We start from the raw sequence: 8,482 nt of genomic DNA on the forward strand, positions 1-8,482 counted from the left end.
ATTTGTTGTGGGCACGGAATTGTTTATTGTTGTATCGTACTTTTCCAAGCACTTAGTACAGTGCTCTGCACACAGTAAGCCCTCAATAAATATGACTGACTGAATGAATGAGTGACTCCAAATCCACTCCACGCAGAGAAGCAGCATGGCTCAGTGGAAAGAGCATGGGCTTTGGAGTCAGAGGTCATGGGTTCAAATCCCATCTCTGCCACTTGTCAGCTGTGTGACTTTGGGCAAGTCACTTAACTTCTCTGTGCCTCAGTTACCTCATCTGGAAAATGAGGATTAAGTCTGTGAGCCCCACGTGGGACAACTTGATTACCTTGTATCTACCCCAGCACTTAGAACAGTGCTTTGCAAATAGTAAGCGCTTAATAAATGCCATCATCATCAAATCCTGTGGCAGAAGAATGAGATTTCTGTGGGGCTTTAGGGTGCAGCAGAGGCTGACCAGGGTCTGGCATCCTACAGTGACTTCAGGGGCTCTTTCAGCTGGGATTTAGGTCTGATAATTCCTAATAAATTCTCTCATGTCTCCCTGGCTCCCACAGCTTCTCCTCCGATTCCTACCAAAGATAGACACCAAGATCTGAGAACTCAACAAGGTTTAATGGTTTCTTAATTATGGTTCAAACTGCCTTTCCCTTGATTGAATACTTTTTTCCCCTTAGAACCCCGTAGGGTGTCCCAGTGTTCATGTTTCTCTGGTCTTTTCCCCTCTTATCCTGGTTGTCCCAGCTTCTATTCTTGCTCCCTCTGAGTTTGGTTGCAGGGTCTCTCAGTGCCTTTTGTCCCCGCTTAGGGACAGGAGCCTCAGTCCTCCGGAGTCCTAGATGCTGGACCCTCACCCAGAATCTTCTCTGATCCTTCCTTGTGCCCTGTGATTATCCAGTGCCACCACGAGCTTACCTGTGTCCTGCTCTCTTAGACTCCCAATCCTTTGCCTTGGAAATGGACAAGGATCTGCCCCTTCAACTATTTGGCTCTCCTACTTCCTGCCCACTGCTATCCTTGAATTAGCTGGGTTCCAAATTAATTTCACTAATTGCATTAATTGCACTTCTGTCAGGTAGGAACACCATGAATTAACTTTCTTGGCCTCCCCTTTCCACTCCTGAGTGTGGGAGTTAGTTGTACTGATGAACAAAGTGCTGGAACTAGCTATATATGTCACTCCAGTGGCTTCAAATACCATCTTTATTCTGATGATTCCCAAATCTACATCTCCAGCCCTGCCCTCTCTCTTTCACTGTAATCTCACATTTCCTCCTGCCTTCAGGACTTTTCTACCTGTATGTCCCACTGAGACCTCAAACTAGACACATCCAAAACTGAACTCCTTATTTCTCACCCAAACCCTGTCCTCCCTTTGTCTTTTCCATGACTGTAGACAGTACCACTATCCTCCCTATCTCAAAAGCCCGTGAACCTGGTGTTGTCCTTGACTCACCTCTCTCATTCCACCTGGATTTCAATCTGTCCCCAAATCCTATTGGTTCTGCTTTCACAACATTACTAAATTCACCCTTTCCTCTCCATCCAAACTGCTATCATGTAGATCCAAGCACTTATTCATTCATTCAATCGTATTTACTGAGCACTTACTGTGTGCAGAGCACAGTACTAAGCACTTGGAAAATACAACTCAGCAACATATAGAGATGGTCCCTACCCAAAAATGGGCTCACAGCCTGCCTTGGCTACTGCATCTAACCTGTAGCTGACCTCTTGGATTCCTGTCTCTATACACTCCAGTCCAGACTTTGTTCTGCTGCATGAGTCGTTTTTCAACAAAAACCTTTAGTTTAGTTTAGTTTAGTTTATATCTCCCCACTCAAGAACCTCCAGTGGTTGCCCATCTACCTCTGCATCAGACAGAAACTCCTTACCATTGGCTTTAAAGCACTCAATCCGCTAGCCCCCTCTGATATCATCTTCCTGATGTCCTATTACAGCCTAGCCTTCACATATGACTCCTTTAGTTCCAGTTTACTCACCACTGACCACTTTCCTACATCTTCCTCCACTGGCCTGGAACTCTGTCCCCCTTCATATACACCAGACCAACACTTTCTCCACCTACAAAGCATTGTTTATGGTCGCAACTCTTCCAAGAAGTCTACTCTGATTAAGCCCTCTTTTCCCTGGCCCTCTCTCCCATCTGCATCATCTCTGCACTTGCATCTTTGACCTTGGGACATTTGCTATTCAACCTACCCCCAACCCCACAGCACTTTTGCACATATCTTTGAATGGTATAGATTATTTTTTGGATTGTACTCTCCCACAAACTTAATACAGTGTTCTGCACATAGTAAGTGCTCAATAAATGTCATTGATTGATTGATTTATGTATGATCTTTGTGCTTCCACATGCCAACATGAATGTTACTGACATTTTTTACCCTATGAATTGGTCTCCAAATCAGAGACCAGTGGTTTAAGGGTTATATCAGCCATCCACCTACCCCGTAAATACTTTTCTGTCTCATTTGCTGTCTCCCTGAGAACTGTACCTTGCTCAGTTTTCCCTCTGAAAAGAGAAGAACCACATTTCCAGGAGCAGAAAGATAATGAGCCAATTCTTTTTTTTCCTCCTTAGAAGAAAGCTTTAAAGACTAGTCAAAATGAGAGCAATCATTAAGCAAAAGATTTGATGGAATACTAGAGGCTCATATGACTTAGTGAGTCTACTCTAACTATATTCAAGAGTTGGGTCTTTACATATCCCTATTTCCCAAGCATACAGTCTTGTCGCTGCCATCCTAATGATGGTTCATTATAATTCATCCACTGAATGAATAAACACATTGAAATAATTCTAAGGACATTACCAGCCCACCCTGTTCCTTCAACAAAATTAAGAGAACATATAAATAGTCCATTATCTCTGAGCTCCTTGAACAGGCAGTGGTTCTGCTTTACAGTGTTCCTGCAGGGTACTTTTGGCTTCCAATGAAACTTCCCGACTCCACCACGTGTCTGCTGTGTGACCTTGGGCAAGTCACTTCACTTCTCTGAGCCTCAGTTCCCTCATCTGTAAAATGGGGATGAAGACTGTGAGCCCCCCGTGGGACAACCTGATCACCCTGTATCCTCCCCAGCGCTTAGAACAGTGCTTTGCACATAGTAAGCGCTTAACAAATGCCAATTATTATTATTATTATTATATTTGAATTTCCTCTTAGTTACTTTCCTTCTAGCCAATGCTTTCAGGCTTGTGTTAAAGTTGTCTTCCTGCAGGCCTTGGTGGAGCCCATGGCCCTCCCTTTGTAGAAAGAAATAATTCAACAGGAAAATTATGAACAATTCAGGATCTTTTTTTCAAGTTACTGCCTCTAAAGAGCTCATGTGTAGCACAAAAACTAACCTGCATCAATTTTTGGAAATTATAGTTCTCTTTTTAGACAACTCTGTTTCCTTATTCTTTTTTTCCCCCCACAAAGAAGTGAATTAAATTCACTGATTTCTTTTTGAGAGGATTTTTCTAAACCAAATTAGTAGATTACATCTGAGGAACAGTCTATCACTAAATCCCATCAGTTCAACATTCACAACATCACTAAAATCCACCCTTTCCTCTCCATCCAAACTGCTACCACATTAACCCAATGCACTTAGTCTTTCCCACTTTGATGACTGTATCAGCCTCCATGCTGAACGCCTGCCTCCTGTCTCTCCCCACTCCAGTCCATATTTCACTCTGCTGCCTGGATAATTTTTCTACAAAAACATTCAGTCCATGTTTTCCTACTCCTCAAGAACTTCCAGTGGTTGCCCATCCATCTCCACGTTGAACAAAAAGTCCTTACCTTCAGGTTAAAAGTACTCAATGACTTTGTCCCTTCTACCTCATCTTGCTTCTCCCCTACTACAACCCAGCCCACCCATTTCGCTCCTCTAATGCTGACCAACTCACTGTATCTCAATATCATCTATCCTATCACTGATTTCCTGTTCACAACATGCCTTTGGCATGGAACACTCTCCCTTCACATATTCAAAAGACAATTACTCTCCCCCACCTTCATTTCCCTAGGCCCTCATTTCCTGTTTTCCCACTCTCTTCTGTGTCTCCCTGGCTTGCTCCCTTTAGTCATTCTCCCCTCCCATCCCAGCCCCACAGTAGATATATACATGTCGGTAATTTATTTATATAAATGCCTGTCTCACCTTCTAGACCAGTAAGTTTGTTGTGGGCAGGGAATGTGTCTGTTATTGTTGTAGTATACTCTCCAAAGCACTTAGTACAGTGCTCTACACAAAGTAAGTGCTCAATAAATGATTGATTGATTCATTCATTCATTGATTAATTCTTCCACTGGCCTGCTGAATGACCTTGGGAAGGTCATTTAACCTTCTCGGGTCTCAGTCCCTCCATCTGTAATGAAGGGATAGACCATCTGGAACAGGGAATATGTCTGATCCGATTATCTATTTGCCCCAACTTTTAGCATTATTCTTGCTGCTGCTTTCAACATGCTCATGTCTCCCCATTCTGAAAAAACCCTCCCTTGATCTCACAGCTCCTTGCAGTTATCACCCCATCTCACTCCTACCATTACTCTCCAAAATCCTTAAGCAAGTTGTTTACACCCAGTGCCTCCACTTCTGTCACCCATTGCCCAGGGATGGGTTCATTTGGGAATTGGTGTGGCAAGAGAGAGAGAGAGAAACCAGGGACAGAAAGCTTGAGTTTTATACAAAATGTATTCTGTGAGGCAAATGGAATTATTTATTTTGGACACAGCAAATTTAATTTTTTGATTATTTTTGATGTGGTGAATGGATCCTCCCTTTTGGGAAGAATGTGACTATTTAATGATGTTAGAGCTTCCCTTTCAGGAGGAATATGCTTCTGTGTTACTCACATGTGGCAAAACCCCCAGATCCCACCCAGGGGGAATCCATTTATGTGTTACTTGCATGTGATGAGGTGGCTAGCTCTCACCCAGGGGCACTTGCCACTTGGGAGGAATCCAGTTATGGGTTACCCACCCATAGTGAAGCACCTTGCCCCCACCTACGAACATTCAGTGAGACACTCAACCATCCCATGGCCCTTTCCTCAGTGCACTGGTTCTGGTTGCAGAGTGGATGTCAGGTGCTCTGTGCAGGGGAGACATTTGGGCTGCTGCTGCACATTTTGGTCCACTGCCCAGAAGGTCAGAGGCAGCAGGTATTTATTACCTATGGCTTGGGCTGTCCTGGCTTCCATCCTCCACTTGCTCAATCTCTGCCCCTCCATCCTCCATTCCTTATTTGGTTGGCTTGGATGAAGAGCTTTGAAGTCAAGACTGAGGAGTTTCTTTTTGATTTGAAGGTTGGTAGGCAATGACTGGAGATTTTTAAGGAGGGGAGTGACATGCCCAGAGCATTTCTATACAAAGACAATCCGGGCAGCAGAGTGAAGTATAGACTGAAGCGGGAGAGACAGAAGGATGGGAGATCAGAAAGGAGGATGATACAGTAATCCAGTTGGGATAGGATGAGAGATTGAACAAGCAAGGTAGCAGTTTGGATGGAGAGGAGTGGTCGGATTTTGGCGGTGTTGTGGAGGCGAGACCAGCAGGTTTTGGTGACGGATTGGATGTGTGGGGTGAATGAGAGATAGGAGTCAAGGATAACACCAAGGTTGCAGGCTTGTGAGATGGGAAGGTTGGTAGTGCCGTCTATAGTGATGGGAAAGTCAGGGAGAGGACAGGGTTTGGGAGGGAAGATAAGGAGCTCAGTCTTGGACATGTTGAGTTTTAAGTGGTGGGCAGACATCCAGATGGAGGTGTCCTGAAGGTAGGAGGAGAAATGAGCTTGGAGGGAGGGAGGGAGAGCAGGGGCAGAGATGTAGATTTGGGTGTCATCAGCGTAGAGATGATAGTTGAAGCTGTGGGAGTGAATGAGTTCACCAAGGGAGTGAGTATAGACGGAGAACAGAAGGGGTCCAAGAACTGACCCTCGAGGAACCCCTACAGTAAAGGGATTCAAGAGGGAGGAGGAGCCCGTGAAAGAGACTGAGAATGAACGGCCAGAGAGATAAGAAGAGAACTGGGAGAGGATGGAGTCTGTAAAGCCAAGGTTGGCTAGCATGTTGAGGAGAAGGGGATGGTCCACAGTGTTGAAGGCAGCTGAGAGGTCACGGAAGATTAGTTTAGAGTAGGAGCCACTGGATTTGGCAAGAAGGAGGTCATTGGTGACCTTTGAGAGGGCAGTTTCGATAGAGTGTAGGGGACGGAAGCCAGATTGGAGGGGGTTTAGGAGAGAGTTGGAGTTGAGGAATTCAAGGCAGCAAATGTAGATGACTCATTTTAGGAGTTTGGAAAGGAAGGGTAGGAGGGAGATAAGGAAGGGTAGGAGGGATATAGGGCAATAACTCGAAGGAGCAGCGGGGTCAAGAGAGGGTTTTTCACTCAAGATGGGGGAGACTTGGGCATGTTTGAAGGCAAATCAAGCAAAAACTCCTCACTCTTGGATTCAAAGCTCTCAATCACCTCGCCCCTCCTATCTCACCTCCCTTCTCTCCTTCTAAAGCCCAGTCCACACCCTCTGCTCCTCTGCCGCTAACCTCCTCACTGTGCCTCTTCTCGCCTGTCCCACTGTCGACCCCTGGCCCACGTCCTACCCCTAGCCTGGAATGTCCTCCCTTCACACATCTGTCAAACTAGCTCTCTTCCTCCCTTCAAAGCCCTACTGAGAGCTCACCTCCACTGGGAGGCCTTCCCAGACTGAGCTCCCCGCTTTTCCTCTCCTCCTCCCTCCCTCCCTCTGCCCTGCCCCCTTCCCCTCCCCACAGCACTTGTATATATTTGTACATATCTATCACTCTATTTTGTTTGTACATATTTATTACTCTATTTTATTAATGATGTATATATAGCTATAATTCTATTTATTCTGATGGCATTGACACCTGTCTACTTGTTTTGTTTTGTTGTCCGTCTCCCCCTTCTAGACTGTGAGCCCGTTGTTGGGTAGGGACCATCTCTATATGTTGCCAATTTGTACTTCCCAAGCGCTTAGTACAGTCCTCTGCACACAGTAAGCACTCAATAAATATGAATGAATGAATGAATGAATGAATGAATATGCGACTGCATGTTGTATCTACCCCACCACTTAGAACAGTGATTGGGACATAGTAAGTGTTTAACCAGTATCATTATTGCTTTTATTATTATTATGTTCTAGAAAGACTTATGGGGAAGGAGGTAGATCTATGGGAAGAAGGAACAGGGCCTTTGGCTTTGGGACCTCCTTGCATCAATTGGAAATGTAGTTAGTAACAATTCCCAAAATAGTAAATAAAGCCTTGGACCTAAATTGGAAATAGCCACACACTGTGCAGAACACACTTAGTTTGAAGTGTGCTAAACCCAGAGCTGGGACTCTTTCATTGATCAAATTTGTCACTTTTTTAGTTTCTCAAGGGTGCGTCGTAACTTCTTCAATGCCATTGAGTCGTTTCTGACTCATAGCAACTGCATGGATATACCTCCTTCAGAACATCCCATCTTCTGACCTAAGGTCATTTTGGTATGTATCCATAGAGTTTCCTTGGAAAAGATACGGAAGTGTTTTATCATTGCCTTCTTCCACACAGTAAAAACTTGAGCCTCTGCCATGGTCTCTGATCAACGTTTTGATGACTTGATCAGTGTCTTTGACTCTTTCCCAGTCTGCTGTTGCCCAGCATAGGTGAATCAACTTTGTCTGATGCTTCAACTTAGACCTTTCCATTACTGGTAGCCTTACATGGCATAGCTCTAAGCATCATCACATACACAAACTCTCTTACCATGAGGAGTCGATTAATAGAAGAGACTGTATAACTGGGTGGCTGTTATTCATTCATTCATTCAATCAATCATTTATTGAGCACTTACTGAGCACTGTACTAAGCACATGGGAGAGTACAATATAACAATAAGCAGATACAGTCCTCTTCCACAATGAGCTTACAGTCTAACATTGACTGGTTTTTTGAAGGGGTTAAACAAATAGGAAAAGCATTCTAATTTCCCTCTCCCCAGTACAGTGCCCCCTCTCAGGGTCGCACCTGGAGAGTTTCCAGTTCTCTACCAGTCATGACTGCAGGAAGGAGAGTCAAGCGGAGGTACACCCATTCCATTCCTAGCTTGGCCAGTGGCTAGTGAGTGGAAGGCAATCTGCCAAAAGTCAAAACTCACCTGTGCTGGGCAGCAGCTGCATGGGAGAGAGTCGAGAGCAGAGATTCGTTTACTGCGTGAAAGGAGGCAATGGTAAACCACTTCCGTATTTTTACCAAGACAACTCTATGGATCCGCTACCAGAACGATTGCAGAGGAAAGTTAGGTGTTCTGGGAGAGATATGTCTATGGCATTGCTATGGGTCGGACACGACTCAACAGTATAAAACAACAACAATACGGTGCCCTCTATATAACTGGTATTAACCCCACTCTCAGCCCCACAGCACTTATGTACATATCTATAAATCATTCATTCATAT

The 8,482-nt window shown here is 44.6% G+C and overlaps 1 non-coding gene across 1 annotated transcript; it reads left to right on the top strand.

The window, feature by feature from the left end:
- Positions 1-8,032: 8,032 nt before the first annotated feature.
- On the top strand, positions 8,033-8,170 carry LOC119934020. The gene has a single exon (XR_005452842.1). It is a non-coding gene; the product is annotated as a small nucleolar RNA SNORA7 (small nucleolar RNA).
- The last annotated feature ends 312 nt before the right edge of the window (positions 8,171-8,482 follow it).

Source organism: Tachyglossus aculeatus, chromosome 1 (assembly GCF_015852505.1).
Source record: "Tachyglossus aculeatus isolate mTacAcu1 chromosome 1, mTacAcu1.pri, whole genome shotgun sequence".
Taxonomy (NCBI): Eukaryota; Metazoa; Chordata; class Mammalia; order Monotremata; family Tachyglossidae; genus Tachyglossus; species Tachyglossus aculeatus.